The following is a 17,432-nucleotide window of genomic DNA, read 5'->3' as shown; positions in this document are numbered from 1 at the left end:
TATGCTCCCGGGTGCTCACAAGCCCTCACCGCGCCTCTCCCTCCTCATCCCCCACATCAGTGCTGAGCGCAAGGCCACACCGGTGCAGTCTACGTCTTCACTGACCTGCAGCATCAGACTAACAGGTAATGGCAGTGTTTGTGCAATCCCCCAACGTTGTTTTTTATAAATTAACAACCACATTAGTGCCGCTGAAAACATTACGTCTGAAAACATAACTGGTCCCACGTTTCCTAAAAAAATAAACAAACAACTAACTTGATTTCAAAGCATTGCCCAGCTGTTTACTGACGTTTGTCATGTTAAATGACATTATTTGTCTGAAAGTGCATATTTTGTGTTGTATAAATGCCGTTTAGACAATTTCGAAAGTATGTTGAATTTATGTTTATAAATGTCACAAAAATTCACAGCTAGAAAATAGCAGTTAAACTATGCTAGCTCTCGGTGTCATGCTATCCTTGTCCCACAAATGTTTAACGTGATATTTATGTATCTCTTCGTTTTGCCTGTTTTACAACGATCAAACTTGTATGAGTAATTGCAGAGGGTGAAAAATAGTAAAATAAGGGAAATGTAAGCTAGCTGTTTAATCCTGCCAAGAGGAAACACTGGTTGAGAAGAGCATAATTAGTGTAATTGCAGCATAATGCCAAAAAAAGAGTAAAAAAGCAGAAGGACAGGGAACTGCAGCAAGCAGCTCAGTAATAATTTTGGCGATGGGTGCCCTTTTTTTTTTTTTGAGCACCTGCCCCCCAAAATGTCTGTGCACGTGCCTGGTCAGATGTATATTAAACGACAGTTGACCACGATGCGATTCAATCTATGCCTCTTCTTGAATTGCCTGATGTTTAAATCGGCAGAGGCTTGTAATGGTGCATAGGATGATAAGCATATGATAAGGCGCAAGGAGCAGAAAAAGTTGACAAGGGTGCTAATGTAACAGGGATGGTAATACCCTTAGTTTGAATTACTACAAAACAAATGTTTATAATGAAGATGTGTTGTTTTATTGCCACCTAGCGACTGAATGGTGCAACTACATCGATTGTCTATTTTCGCGCGCTGCCGTACACACCACTGCAGATAAATCTATCTAGGCTGGAGGCGAGTACGCGATGTGCCCAATAATATTAATATGTTTAATGGTTTTGGCTCGTTTTGTACCGACCAATGTTGTGTATTTCGAATGTAAATATCACCTGTATGTAATAGGAAAGTAACCGACATTTATGTGCATTAATGACTATTTATTTAAAGTAGGCTAGTACTCCCAACCGCGTGTTGAGCTAAAGCTAATTAGCTAGCTGTGGGCTCGCTAGCGGGCTTTCGGTTATGTTTGGTTTTTATTTTGGATTATAATTGTTACTTTTTGTTGCACAGGTCTGAACATTAATGCAGTTGATGTCGGTTGACACGGTTTGTGTGTCGCCGTTCAAACAGGTGGGCTTTCATAAATATGGGATTCACATGGTGTTATATAAATTAACCACTATACGATCACGTGTTTTATGTAGAATGTATATTTGAGGGAGATAAATCTATCTAGGCTTGAGGTCTGAACATTAATGCAGTTGATGGTGGTTGACACGGTTTGTGTGTCGCCATTCAAACAGGAGAATAAAGAGGACCAGCGAAGACCAAGTCCTGTGTAGCAGTGTCGTCCTTCCAGCGCTGTTGGTACCCATACAGGTCGGTAACACATATTTTCAGGAAAAAAAAAACGCTGGCAGAATTTTATCAGCTGGAGGCGTTTTCCTTGCCAGAATAACGTGAGCTAATCAACAAGTACAACACTCATAGTATTAGTCTAGTACATGTTGTAGCCTACTTGTTGATTTTCTTTTGAAGTTTTATAAAAATGTATGGGTCCCTGAAACTGAGGCGACATAGTTTAGTGCTCCCAAAATAGTGGTCTGTATCTCATAGAATTAGTCTGGTACATGTTGATGATTTTTTTGCACCAAAAGTTTTATACAAATGTATGTTGATCCTGTCATGACCTCAACTGCAGTAGCGGTTCCTGGCCGAGCTCACCAGGGAGGCAAACATGAACGCGCATTCATGAACGCGCGCAGTGCAACCGCACATGCATGTCTTTTCTAAAGCGTAGGCCTACACAACTTTAAAAAAAACATACTCGCGTGACGCGTCGTTTGGAGGCGCCGTTAGAGAGGATAATAACTAAAATAAACTAGACACTTAACAGTGTATCAGCAGAGTGCAATGCTTCTAAACTTTTAATCAAACGTGCAGACAAAGTTCAACTTCATAAAGTTAAGTTCATTCATGGTGCGTGCTGCTTAAATGTAATGCATGGCAGCATACAGGGTCAACGATCTTCCATCATATAAATATAATATTGTGGAAATTGCATTAAATGGAAAGAGACAATTCCTCACGTTGGGCACACGAATGCGTGAGTCGTTTATTTCGTTAGAAAACCAAAACATTAAACTAACATTTAATGGTTCAGCCTAGGGCTGTGCAATTAATCGAATTTCGATCGCGATATCGATTTTGGGGTCAAACGATCTCCAAACTCGTATAATCGAGTTGAAACGATTAATTTGACATTTTCCGTTTTACAGTAGGCCTAGAGAGTTTATGAAAGTTTATGAAAGAGACGCGCATGCGAAAGCATTCAACGCGGCGAGAGGGAGTACAATCTAACAGGCGTGCTGCATCAGGAAGTATGCCGTTGGCAGGAGGCAGGACATGCCAGTGAACCGCCAATCAGCAGCATCGACTGTTGACAGACATGTTGTAGTAGACCTACCGTGTGGAATATTAAAGTTTCAGTAACGTTACAGTTTGATGAACGATAACAAGCTCCTATAGCAGACTTTAACTAAGAGTTCTTTAAGGCAGAACTGCCAAGTACATCTTGTGTATGTATTTCTGTTTAACAACATGATTTTTATTAGCCATGTGTTTGTTATGGCTTTGTGACTTTTAACTTTGCTATGGAGAAATGCTGGGACCGTTGTTCTCTAGACATTAAATAGGGAATGTATTATTTCAGTCGAGTCATTCGTCAGTGCATTTGGCTGAATATATTGTATTCATGAAATGTTTTATAAAAATCAAATGTTAGATTCAGAATGTTGTGGCAGACAGTACACTTACACACGAAAAAGGTTTTATTTTGGATACTTACACGTGTTTCTATGTCATAATTGATTGTGTCAATAAATGCATGTTTTCAAACTCAAAAATAATCGTTTGAATAATCGTGATATCAATATTGACCAAAATAATCGTGATTATGATTTTTCCCATAATCGAGCAGCCCTAGTTCAGCCATCCCTGAACAACCAAGACAGAGTAAACGATATGCATACAACAGTGTAGATTATATTAATTTCTCCTACGGATTGTACTTTCTTAATGTTCCCGTTGCAACTTCAGTTAAAGCCGCGGCATCTCTTTCTGCACTGACATCCTCAAATCCGAAGAATCGTTCGCACATTCCCTTTCTCATTCACATATCTATGGATGACAGAGAGCTGACACTGGCAGGACACATCAGTTGTATCATCAGCTTGCACGGCGATGAATGGAGCTGCACTAATTTCGCGATCGATGTCTGCCTTATAACCATTGCTATGCTATGAATGATGTCGTTCTGTATGGCTTTTGATGTCTCTTTGAAAAGTGTGGCTGATTCTAGATGATGAGCTAGCAGGATCTACCTCACAGTAATACTCCACCAATTCAACGTAGCTGACTCATTGTGCCCACGGAAGGCCTGCTCTTGCTTCCCAAGATATACCACTGCAATAATCATTTTACGTAGTATCTACCGATTTCTTCTCACTAGTCTAGGGATGGGCACGAGTAGTAAATTCCAAACTCGAGTGATCGAAGGAATTCCTCGAGGATCAATCGAGTACTCGTTAAATCAAATCTATTTTTAGAATGCAACGCATCTGCAGCAGGAATAGGCCTGATGATGAACGGCAATATTACCAACCAAACATGTAATGCTTATTCTCCATCAAAACAGTCAGAGTTATCAGAGTATTCATTATTTATTTTTGCAAACGTTCAAAACACATTTTCCTTACAAAAATAAATATGCGTCTCACAATTTAAATCACGTCGAACCAAGGCCTGTAACAGTTTAAAAAAAACGAAACAAGTAGCCTAACCATTGCAAATAATTTAAAGCTGCAAATAAAACGGCAGCAAATGGACTATGGAAATACTCAGCGTTGTGATCTTCTCTACACGCCCGGGATTACAGCTGCGGCGGTGAAAATAGCCGACACACTTTCACTTTCACCATTGCTGCGGGTCTGCTTTCCCGAACTCACCGTTGTTTCAGGAGCATATGTTGCCGCATAGTACTTTCTGGTAGCTCGATTTCGCTTGGCATATATTACATTTCACCTTATGATCTCCTATTTCTTTAAAGTATTTCAATTCTTCGCTGCGGTTTGCTTTAACCGCCATCTCTTAACTTTTTGAATTCTGGCATGCCTGCACACGGCAAGGAACGCGCCATGGAAATGGATGCATTTAATTTTCTTTGTGCCCACGTCATGCGTTAGTGGCGCCGACAGAAAATGTATACATTTGCTTCAGAAAACTTTGTTTGTGTGTGTATATGCAAACTCGAGTTTGCCTGTCCACCAACCGAGTTCATTTGTAACGAGGAGTACTCGCGTAATCGATTCCTCACGCCCATCCCTAATATATATATATATATATTAGGGATGGGCACGAGTGGTAAATTCCAAACTCGAGTGATCGAAGGAATTCCTCGAGGATCAATCGAGTACTCGTTTAATCAAATCTATTTTTAGAATGTAACGCATCTGCAGCAGGAATAGGCTTGATGATGAACGGCAATATTACCAACCAAACATGTAATGCTTATTCTCCATCAAAACAGTCTGAGTTATTAGAGTATTCATTATTTATTTTTGCAAACGTTCAAAACACATTTTCCTTACAAAAATAAATATGCGTCTCACAATTTAAATCACGTCGAACCAAGGCCTGCAACAGTTTAAAAAAAACAAAAACAAGTAAATAATAATAATAATACATTTAATTTAGAGGCGCCTTTCAAGACACCCAAGGTCACCTTACAGAGCATATAGTCATCATACATTTTTTAAAAAGCAAGACATTGTGGAAAAAATAAATAAATAATTAAATAAATAAACATAAGCAATAAGAAATAAATAAAAAAAACAATAAAAAAAAACAAAAAAACAAAAAACAATCAAAACAGTGATCAGTTAGACGTTGTGTGCGAGTTTGAACAAGTGAGTTTTGAGTTGTGACTTGAAGGTTGAAATGGTGTCTGACTGTTTTATGTGTGGGGGGAGGGAGTTCCAGAGCCTGGGTGCTGAACAGCTGAATGACCGGGCACCCATTGAAGTGAGTCGTGATGTGGGGATACATAGTAGTCCAGCAGAGGTTGAGCGGAGGGAGCGGGAGGGAGTGTATTCTTGGAGGAGGTCGCAGAGATAACTGGGGGCTAGGTTGTGGAGAGCTTTGTAGGTGAGGAGTAGGGTTTTGTATTGGATGCGGTAGTGTACTGGGAGCCAGTGAAGTTGAATGAGGACAGGGGTGATGTGGTCAGATGATTTGGTGCGGGTGATGATCCGGGCGGCTGAGTTCTGAATGATCTGCAGTCTGTTGATAAGTTTGGTGGGGAGTCCGGTGAGGAGGGCGTTGCAGTAGTCTATGCGTGATGTGACAAATGAGTGAACTAGGATTTCAGCGCTGGATTGGGTCAGTGATGGGCGGAGTCTGGCGATGTTGCGGAGGTGGAAGAATGCAGTCCGGGTGATGTTGTGAATATGGGGTGCGAATGAGAGGGTGTTGTCCAGGATGACGCCGAGGCTCTTGACTTTGGAGGAGAAGGGTACTGGGAATCCATCGATAATTATGAGTGGAGCTGGGGTGTGTTGTGATTTAGTGAGGGTGGATTTGGATCCGATGAGCAGGGCCTCGGTCTTGTTTCCATTGAGTTTCAGGAAGTTCCTGCTCAACCAGCTCCGGATCTCTTCCAGGCACGTGATGAGGGAGGTGGGGGGGATGGCAGCGGTGGGTTTGGTGGAGATGTAGACCTGTGTGTCGTCAGCATAGCAATGAAAATGGACCCCATGGTGACGGAGGAGTGTGCCCAGCGGGAGGAGGTAAGTGGTGAAGAGGAGTGGACCCAAGACTGACCCCTGGGGGACGCCCAGTGAGACACCTGAACACCCAGACTTGTGGTTGCTTAGTTGAACAAATTGTTGACGGCCGGTGAGGTAGGATGTAAACCAGGAGAGTGCAGCACCAGTGATCCCAATACCAGCTAGGCGGTCCAGGAGCAGAGGGTGGGAGATGGTGTCGAATACTGCGCTGAGATCGAGGAGGATGCGAATGGTGAGTAATCCAGAGTCGGCTGCAAGGAGGAGGTCGTTGGTGATTTTGACTAGGGCTGTTTCAGTGCTGTGTTTTGGACGGAAGCCAGATTGGAACGGTTCCTAGTAGCCTAACCATTGCAAATAATTAAAAGCTGCAAATAAAACGGCAGCAAATGGACTATGGAAATACTCAGCGTTGTGATCTTCTCTACACGGCCGGGATTAGAGCTGCGTCTTGCGGCGGTTAAAATAGCCGACACACTTGGTTGCTGCGGGTCTGCTTTACCGAACTCACCGTTGTGTTTCAGGAGCATATGTTGCCGCATAGTACTTTCTTGTAGCTCGATTTCGCTTGGCATATTTTACATTTCACCTTATGATCTCCTATTTCTTTAAAGTATTTCAATTCTTCGCTTTGCTTTGCTTTAACCGCCATCTCTTAACTTTTTGAATTCTGGCGTGCATGCACACGGCACGGAACGCGCCACACAGAAATGGATACATTTCATTTGCTTTGTGCCCACGGCATGCGTTAGTGGCGCAGACAGAAAATGTATCCATTTGCTTCAGAAAACTTTGTTTGTGTGTGTATATGCAAACTCGAGTTTGCCTGTCCCACCAACCGAGTTCATTTGTAACGAGGAGTACTCGAGTAATCGATTCCTCACGCCCATCCCTACACTAGTCCATTGTGGCGCTGGGTAGCGATGCTAGCTGCCTGGCTGAGGGCTTCATCAATCCGCACACGTCCAAACAGTTTCAACTTTAAGTTGGAATTAATGTGGCCATTGAATTATATTCTCCTCCATGTTGATATCGTTGTTAGTCGTTATCTTTGTCAGCCGCGGCAACTGACTAGAAAGAACGAATTTGCTCAGAACATTATTTAAAAAAAATGCTGATTTGTGATTGGTTGCAAGGAGTAGATGAGGCTGGCCTCCCTTCCTATGTTTAACATGGTAGATGATTTACCTCGCAACAGTGAAACTGAATTGTGATTGGTTACTTTTTATTCTCAATGGCGGCAAAAGTGAGTTTTGGCCTCTTTGCCTCCGCTCCCTTCAGTGGCCAACCCTGGACACAACATGCTGAGAGTAACGTCGGCCAGCCTCCGCGCTTGCAAAGGCACTTCGCAGTTGTTTTTTAACTTTTTTAACATTTTAATTTAATTATTTAGTAATAAACACACATTGCACATAGATAACTTTGAAAAATAAATATTTTTTAATAATAATTTATTTTAATTTCTTTACGAAAATCACGAGGAGGCATTGCCTCCTCTAAGGAACCGTTGCCTCCTTTAAGGAACCGCCACTGCTCAACTGTGAAATAAGGGATATCATAAGTACTGGTACAAACCTTTTATTGCTACAAACCTGGTCACTGTAACCCGTAACCAACAGCAAAAATACACACACACCAACAGGTTAACCAGGACGCACACAACTGCGAACTAGAGGGGGTTCAGTCGCGAACTGATTAGTTTGAATGAACGGAACCGAACTGGTTCTTCTCTCAATTTCGTCTCGTTCGTCTCGTTCGTGACTCAGACTCGACTCCTCCCAGACCCACGACTCGCTGACAGTTCGTTCACTCACTGTGTGAGTGGTGAAGAGGGACCGAGACGACTCACGAGAGCCAGACAATCGTATGCAAGGCGGAAGTAAAACGATTTCTTGGGGGAAAAAAGGGGCTTAGTGAGCGTTCTATAATACGATTAATTATCAGTGAAATGGTAAATGCATGTTGTCTTTGTATATTCTTTGGGTTAGGGTTGACACATTGTTCTTTCATCTCGGGTATCTTTTTAATATATAAAATTAACGATATTGACTCACCTTTCAGGATAAAGTCAGCAGCTGATGACAGATCCTTTGAGACTCTGAGTCTGACTGACTCAGAGTCAGCAGAACCGTGCACAAACACATTCCATGAAACATGCTACCGGAAACTCGACTGAACTGGTTCAGTCGAGTTTCCGGTAGCACTGGGTCTGACTGACTCAACTGAGAACCATGCAATGGGTGCATTCCATGATGCGATTCACCGCTACCGGAAACGGAAACTGGACTGACTGAACGAACGATTCGCGAACGACTCCTCTTGGCGAACTGACTGATGCGAACTGGTTCACGCAAACGAATCATTAAATCCACCACCAGAACCCTTCGATACGCATGCCCCCACCCTCCCGTTCTCCCAAGCCCCGCCTCCAGCTGGCCTGGCGATTCGCCCCCCCACACTGATTGACAATGCAACAAATAACACACAAACTCTTTAAATGTCCCAGGGTCGCTAAAATACACAATTCCGGTGTCAATTTTTGTATCCATTTTCCATATTTACCATGTATAGTTTACTGTGGCGAATGTCAAAAGCAGAGACATGATATTCTTTCAGTGACTTTATTGTATCGTTACACCATCGAGTTCCTTACCTTATTGAACCTTATTGAATGGTTCAGCAGGATACTACTGGGTCGTCAACCTCTCTCGAAGGCCACCCGGCTGGTTTAACCAGTTAACAATGGAGTTGTGATTTGATGTCCTGTAGCCAGTTGTGGGGGGCTGATCAGGTATTCTGCCCAGGAATTCCAATATCATCCGACTGCAGACACAAATGGGCGTTCCCGTGTCGTGGGCGTTCTCGTTCACGCAGACTAAAACGCCCCCCCGGCGTTCTCGTTTACGCAGGCTGGAACGCCCCGTTCTTCTTCGTCGATCTAGTAGTATGGGCAGCAAAGAACTGACGTTAGCGCCCCCTTCTTCGATCTCGTAATACGGGTACGTTAGCCAGCTAGGCCTACAGTGTCGGATCTCGGCCAAAACTTTGCATCAAACTTGATGCAACACGATCATTACAGGGAGGCTCCATGATCTCATGTTCATTATCTTCTGGGTTAGTATAGGTAGGGTATTAGGTATAAGTGAGATGTTTGATATAGTTGTTTAAGAATATGCCCAAATTAAATAATGAATAGATTAAAATAACACTTGGGACATTATGCAGTTCAAATCCAGTTACCAGACACTATGAAGGCTAAAACAGTGGGCCATTTGACTCCAAGTGTTCACTTACTTTTCCCACTGAATGTTTTCAATAAAGACCAAATACAGTAATTGCTCTGTAACAATTAACCTTACAACATACATCATAGGCACAAATGTATGTCATACATCATATAGCATTTGTCACAAAAACAAAAAAGAAAGGAGTAATAAAATACCAGCATTTCTGGGCAGATACATTTACTACAGTAGTATGTACATTTACAAATCAAAGGGATTGCAAAAAAAGACGTCCCAAATAAAACGAAAAAGGGGTAATAAAAGAACATTATGCTAGGCAGACATCTTTTATGAAAAACCTGCCATATGCAACGTGCCTCAGTACCAGGGGTGCGCTTGGCCAATTCTTCTTTTTTAAGAAGCCTTTGAGGCGTAGCGCAAGGCCACTGCCACAGCCTGCATTGTTGTAAATCTTTCTAACCGTTATGTATATGAGATTGTCTTTATTAAGCTTAATGTCCCCTGCCAAACTGTCATTTATATATATGGAAGGATGGAGAGGCTTGATTAGTTCTCGGAATGTGTTTGAAACCCTGTTGAACACGCCAAGCATCGCCATGTCCAGTCTCAGCGTCTCTTGTACAATTTGCTGAAGGACTTCGGGTGGTAAGAATGGCCTGTCCTCTGTTGTGCCAGATTGGAGCGTGTGGCTGAGATGGGGAGATGGAGAGGGTGAGCTTGGTGTGCCAGCTAGTCCTGCAGGGCTAGAGAGAGCGAGAGAGCCGAAAAAGAGTGAAGGAGAGCGAGAGAGAGGGAGAGAAACAGGGATTATAATCAACCTTCAATTCAATCACACAAGCCCAGACCAACACTACCCACACCATTAAACCAAAAGGCAATCACTGATCGATCAAAAGTCTGAGAAAGAGCAAGAGAGAATATACGTAAATAGAAAAGTATGGACATAGTATGTAATACCTTTCACTGCTTAGTGATTGGAAGGTGTGACTGAGATGGGGAGATGGAGAGGGTGAGAAGGAGCCAGCTAGTTCTGCAGGGCTAGAGACAGAGAGACAAGTGTATTGGCTACGATCTTCGTGAGCACCAAAAATAAGTAAATAGCAACATGGACACAGTATATAAACCTTTCAAGCATAAAGGTCTCCAACAGCTGTCCAACCACCACCTCCTGATAGAGAGCATTTCCCCCTGAAAAGTAAAGTTATGCTTTAAATGACTTCATAGCCTGATACAAATCCATGTTACAGTACTGTTTAGCAGTGTACTATGGCAGTGTAAATTATTGTGAAGATGTAGCCATCTCCTCCCGTAAGTGCAGTACCTGAAGACAAAATAATGTGTATGACCTATGATGCATGTTAATTGTAGCCTCCAGTAAGGATGACTAAATTATTAAAAGCCTTATATTTCATGCTACACATCTGATTGAGATTTGAAAGAACTCACCTCACTGAAATCATATTGCTTTTGAGGGTAGAATACATTGCGTACTGAAATTAACATACAAATGAGTTAGTTGTTTTGCAAACTAGTCATCAGTCATCATTTCTGAAAATAATGCATCTCACCATCAGCATAAACACCCCACAGCTGTTGCTCTGATACTGGTGAGGTGCGTCCTGTGGTGGTAAAAGGGGAATGTGATTTGTCAATGATTCTTATTAGAATATAATGCCTATAAACTATAAAGTGATATCCACCCTCATTTTGTAGCTACATACAAAAAGTGCACAATGCACTTTCAACAAGCATTTAGCAGCAACCAGGGCCCATCAGCGTCACATAGGAACACTTCATTAAATCATAATAAACAATCTAGAGGCCTGCCTGTCTACCAGTGAATGCTACTCTACTAGATGCAATGAATCGTGCGCCAGCCACACGTTTTACCTCGTCAGCCAAGTGAAGTCCCTTCCATGGTCCATTGGACAAAGCATGTGCCAGGGTACTGAAAAGGTTTGGAAGACGTGTAAGTTGCAATTCATATGCATCATCATCAACACGCATTCAGTACACACTAAGCTTCGATTTCACCCAAGGGTGAATTAAAAGTACATTTTTTCCTAAACGTTGGTCATCAACGAGGTAATAAAGTAGTAACTTCGGGCACACCTGTCATCCGTTTTTCAGAGTGCTAACGATCTTTATTCATTCGTTGCGCCGCGACCGAACTGACAGAATTCTCTGATATGCCATGCATGTAAACATACTAGTTAGTTTAGACGTACAGAGTGGCCGCGATTTCATGCCTCTTACCATGCCAGCTGACACCTTAACATCCTATTTAACAATGTATTTTGGTAATGTTAACCTCACAGTAAAATAATCGGCAAAGCCTTCGCTGCAAACTTTACCCTCTACCTACAAACTGTCTTAAACGTTGCTGATTTCTGAATAGTATATGCAACGTTTATGGACGAGATAGCATAGCATTCGCTGCTACCGAACCATGCTTGTCACAAGTATTTATATCGGATTCGAATTCGGATACAACGATACCACAGCTAAATCAGTGATTTAAATGAGAATACTTCACAGCCAATGTTGTCAAATAAACAATATCATACTTACTGACATAATCTCTCATCATAACCCTTTCGTTTTTCTGGAAAGTTACTACGAGGTAAAACCGCCAAAAAAGGAAGGGTAGCATACCCAGCATGCCTTGCGAAACTCACTCACCTCTTCTTGATTGATCGATGAAACGCTACAGGAACGCCTGATGGGCGTTTTTGTGTCATGACGGGAACGCCCGATGGGCGTTTTTGTGTCATGACGGGAACGCCCAAGCCTGCAGCTGGACCCTTCTCAGGAATTCGCCCAGGTGCACTTTGAGTGTATCAAGGTTATCCTGGGTGTTGACATCTTTCGGTAGTGCGTTCCAAAGCCTAGCTACTTGGACGGCAAACAAGGCATCGTATAGGGTAGCCATAGCCATAGAGCTTGGGTAATCTAGCTCTCCATCCGAGCCTTCCGGTGTTGTAGAACTCCATGTTGATATCATTGGGCACTTTCTCGTGTAGGAGTTTCCAGACGTGGATTATGATGTATCTTTCACGCCGTCTCTGCAGTGACTGAAGTCGCAAGGCTTTCAGCCTTCCCCAGTAATCTGTTTCCTGTAGCCCACATATGTGTCTTGTAAAGAACCGCTGGACATCTTCTAGAGCTTTGATGTCTTCCAGCTTGTGGGGGTTCCATAGTGGGCAACAGTATTGAGTTTGCATCGAATAAGCGACTTCCATATCGTAAGCATGACCAGTATAGAACGGTCTCGAAACACTCCTAGCGCCCATGCAGCTAGTTTTCTAGCCCCAGCGGCCGTCTGGTTTATGTGAACCGACCAGTGGTAGTTGGAAGCCAAGGTTACTCCAAGGTCCCTGATGGAGGCTTTTGGCTTCAGGCTGAAACCTGCTGGGGTTTGGTAGTCAAAGTTGTAGCTGTTGGTGAAGGGCAGTTCCTCTAGTAGTTTGCAGTTACCTGCCCGGTAACATAGGTACTCAAACTTCCCTTCGTGTAACACCATATTGTTCTGCAGTGACCACTCGACAACTCGGTTGATATCTTCTTGAAGTAGATGAATGTCGTCTGTGGTACTGATAGCAGCAGATAACCTTGTGTCATCCGCAAAGCTTTCCGGTGTAGCGTGGTCTACAGTTTCCTCTAGGTCGTTGATATGGAGAAGGAAGAGTAGTGGGCCGAGTACTGTACCTTGTGGTACGCCACTGAGAACGTCTTCTGGTTCTGAGTGGTGTCCGTCCACAGTAACCACCTGTGTTGGACAGGAAGTCCTTGATCCAGTCATAGAGCTTCCCCTTGATACCGTAAAACTTGAGCTTACGTAAGAGAAGACCATGGTCGACCTTGTCGAACGCTTTTGAGAAGTCCAGGTATCTGACATCTGTTTTTAGTCCAGCGTTGAGGTTCTTTACGATACCGTCGTAGTGGGCCAGGAGTTGGGTAAGACAGCTTCTCCCTTTACGAAAACCGTGTTGTTTACTGGAGAACAGGGAGTTCTCCTCCAGGTATCCAACTAAAGAGTGTCGTATAACCCGCTCAAAGATTTTTATGATGTGCGAGATCAGTGAGACAGGGCGGTAGTTCTCTGGTTCTGCCTTGCTATCTTTCTTGTGTATCGGGATGATGTATTGTTTCTTTAGGGACTCCGGTATCATCCCTTTGGCGAAAGAGCGCTGCCACAGCATGTGGATTGGGCCACAGAGGTGCTGCTTACATGCTTTCAGAATGCTTGCAGGTATGCATTCGTGGGAGGTAGACGAGTAGGTACCAATCTCGTTGATTGCTTTGATAATATCGTGCGAAACACCAGGTCCGAGATGCTGCAACTTGGTGGTGTTAGTTGCTCTGTGGTGTCTTTGAGGTTTGGGTTAGAGGGATCGCTGAATACTGAGACGTATTGTCGCTGCAGAATATCAGCCATAACCTTTGGGTTGTTCTCCAGGTCGTTGTTGCTGTTCCTCAGTGGTCCCACGTTGCTCCTCAACTTAGAGTATTTCTTTGCATAGCTGAAAAAGAAACTTGGGTTCGTCTTTACAGTAGCAACAGCTTTGAGCTCTCTTCGATTTTCGAGTACACCAAGACCTTACTCAACGAGCACTTCACATTAACAAACTGTCTTCACTAGGGCTGTAACGATACGCGTATCAAACCGAAAATCGCGATACTCAAAGCCACGAACCTGTCTCGCGGTGTGAGAAGGCAGAAGCGCGATATGCCCATTCTAACTCTTCGGTCAAATTGTCCGATTGAAATTTGCTAATAATTTGTCTAAATAATAGTCTGCTGACAGCGCCCCCTCCTATCGATGCCGTAAATATGTGACGAGATGCCCTCTCTGTGATCACAGCTCTCCGTGGCTACGGAGGATTGCATTTCTCCACAGCCGTCGAAGTCCTCATATGCGATATGAACGACATTTATCCAGAGTGGGCCAAGCGCGAAAAAAAATTGCCTCTGTGATCCTGTCTCTATTGTTTTGTGTGATTTGACTGGCAGTTCGTCTGCTTATAGGTCGGAATGAACCGGCCACCGATTATTGACAGGATGGGTACTTTATTCTACCGGACTCGTTCGCTTCTTCACTAGACACACGCGCTACCGCTCGCTCTCCTCGCTCGTCCACTCACTCGCTGACGTCACTCACACACGCATACGCACACTGCCATTCTCGCGCACACACATATACTACTCGTAACACCATGCCTCGTTATTGCGACGTTCATGTTTTCCTCATCTATTGAAAGTTAGGCTATTAAACATGTTGCATTCTATACGGCCTGATTATGTCATTATTTAAGCTACATAGCCTAATAAGAAGCGCTAATAAGGATATTTGAATAAACCAACCAAACAGTTAAAGGGGCCCTATTATGCCTACCAGCAAAAAGCATCCTCCAACTGCAATCTTTGGTTATTTCTTTATTAATTTAGCTATACTTTAATAGTATTCTTTCGTTTCAAATCTGTTCAGTGTTCCAAATTATTTGTTATTAAATGTTACATTAAGATAATTGGTATTTAAGTGTTGTTTAAATAAAATGCTTTTTAAATTTAAAAGAATCGTGGGATGTATCGAACCGTGGGTCAACAATCGTGATACAAACCGAATCGTGAATTTGTGTATCGTTACAGCCCTAGTCTTCACTAACTCCTCACTTACTGACTTCCTAAAGCAAAGCATGATTGGAACACATCAGCGACCAATAGCAGTGGTATAAACAATACAACAAACATAGCCCCGGAGCTACATTACTTTGAAAACCAATTTGTTTGTGGTTATTACCCAAAGGAAATTAAATGTACCTCGAATTTGTTATTACAGTTCACCTCAATTTGATTATTCCTTCATCCAAAATGTATTTTTCCTTTCATAGCTATAGTGGTTCAGAAGTGCATTATTCAGCTCCCACTGCCATCTATTGGCTTAGACATGTCACAGCATAGTAACTAAGAAAATAAAGGTCACAGAATCGTGGACAGGACAAAAGAAAAATCATGGATAATATAATATTACATAATACTAAATTTACAACAATGTTGTCTATAACTCAGATAAAAAGGTTAAGTCATGAACAAATTATTCCTTCTTTAAGAGCTAGAGACTAGCAAAATGTGTTTAATCCTTTTCTCTTGGATGAAATACTCATTGGTATTATGAGTTTAACTGAGGTTAAACTGTGACAAAAGGTCTGTGCTTTTCTGACTGAATAAACCAGCAGACTGTTTAAAAATATACAATGTGTTGGATTGATGGATAAATATACAGATTTACCCCCCACCAGAATCAATTCAGGATCTCCACCACGTCGCCCTTGAGTGCAGCAGAATGCAGGAAATCAAATCTATGATATTCAAAATCCCCTCCCCCTTTATAAACTTAATTTACCCCTGTGGCTTCCTGGTGGCTGAGCTCCCCCAAAAGTCAGAATCTACAATCGCCCCTGCTAAATATTATATATTTTCCTATTGTTCTGCATATGTATATCTCATCAGCATTGCTGGGCTGCCTCAGTTCTTTGGCTGCAAAAATTAAAAAAAGTCTTTGGCTGCATTCTCAGTTATTTATCTCAGTTTGACTGCACTCTCATTTATCCATCCTCGTCATTTTCACCACCACCACCTCCTGAAGATAAAAACCGTGTTGCCATTATAGATTCCACCCTCTTCATATCCCCGCCTTCATATCCTCCAGAGTAGACTACTGCAATGCCCTTCTCTTCGGTGTCTCAGCAAAGTTACCTAAACGACTACAATACGTACAAAATTCTCACCCGCACTAGGCCCTGGCAACGCATCACTGCCTTCCTCCACCAACTACACTGGCTCCTTGTTACTGTTTTCAATTTAAAATCATTCTCCTTGCTTTCAAAGCACAACATCATCTTGCACCTTCCTATCTTTCTAACCTCCTGGCCCCCGTACCGACCAACCCGCACCTTGCGCTCCACTGAAGCCCACCTCCTCTCCACCCCTGCTGCACAACTCCGCACCATGGGAGACAGGGCGTTGAGCGTTGTCGCTCCAAGGTCCTGGAGCTCCCTCCCACCCTGTCCACTTTCAAACCTCTATTGAAAACCCACCTCTTCACCCTGGCTTTTCCCTCCTACCCCCAACGCCTCCTACCCTGACCGTGACCTGGGCTGACCAATGCACCACCCCCAATGTATTATCTAGTTGTTTTGTTTTGATTTTTATACTGTGTTTAACAAATGTTCAGTGTCTGTTTTATGGTCTCTGTTTGATGTCTAATGTTATTTTATTAACATTTTGTTTTGCCTTTACTGCAGTGTCCTTGGGAGACATGAAAGGCGCTTGAAATAAAATGTATGATTATTATTATTATACAGCATTTGTACTGGATAAATCATACTGATAATAATGGTTAGCTAGCTACTTTTTCAAAATCTGCCCATTTTCATCTTCTTCATGGCCTATTCTCATTTATTTGTTATGGCGTATAGAGTTCAACGTCATCATAGCTGTGTACGTATTTAGCTTTCTGCGATTCAAGGCCCACCACGGTCGTGCCACTTGGGGAGGGGCCACTCATTTACTCCCCCTCTACTAATATCGAGTTGGTTGGAAAAGTTTGTGAGTGCTTGCGTGTGTTTGTATGTGGGAGACAGTGAGAGAGAGAGTAGCGCACAGCTTTGGCTGGCCGGACGGCGTAGCAAGGAACTTATATATGCAATAGTTAGCTCGCAAAATCAGCCCGGCGGTCGGCCCCGGAACATTAACAGCCCACCGGGAATTCTCTCGACTCTCCCGGTTACCACGCCGCTACTGAGCGTCATACTGTCGGTCCTCTTATCCTCAATAATAACACCAAACTCCTCCATCAAGTCCTTGAGCAACATCTTTTCAAATGTCAAAAAGTTGGATCCCCTTTGACGTGCCATATCTTACTTTAACGTGTCGTGCCATATCTAAAAAATTTACAAGCCAAGCTAGCTTGCTACAAGTATCAAGTGCTGTAGTGTCAGCTGTAACAGTTAAGGTAACGGTTACATTTTTT

The 17,432-nt window shown here is 42.9% G+C and overlaps 1 long non-coding RNA gene across 1 annotated transcript; it reads right to left on the bottom strand.

Annotated features, from left to right (window-relative positions):
* Positions 1 to 9,624: 9,624 nt before the first annotated feature.
* On the bottom strand, positions 9,625 to 10,904 carry LOC115533652 (uncharacterized). The gene is made up of 4 exons (XR_003974223.1): positions 10,847 to 10,904; positions 10,525 to 10,588; positions 10,358 to 10,438; positions 9,625 to 10,143 (listed from the first exon to the last, which is right to left on the bottom strand). It is a non-coding gene; the product is annotated as an uncharacterized LOC115533652 (long non-coding RNA).
* Positions 10,905 to 17,432: the final 6,528 nt, after the last annotated feature.

Source organism: Gadus morhua, chromosome 2 (genome assembly GCF_902167405.1).
Source record: "Gadus morhua chromosome 2, gadMor3.0, whole genome shotgun sequence".
Classification (NCBI taxonomy): domain Eukaryota; kingdom Metazoa; phylum Chordata; class Actinopteri; order Gadiformes; family Gadidae; genus Gadus; species Gadus morhua.
Note: the sequence above shows the minus strand (reverse complement) of the source record. Positions and strands in the feature narration are given on the sequence as shown.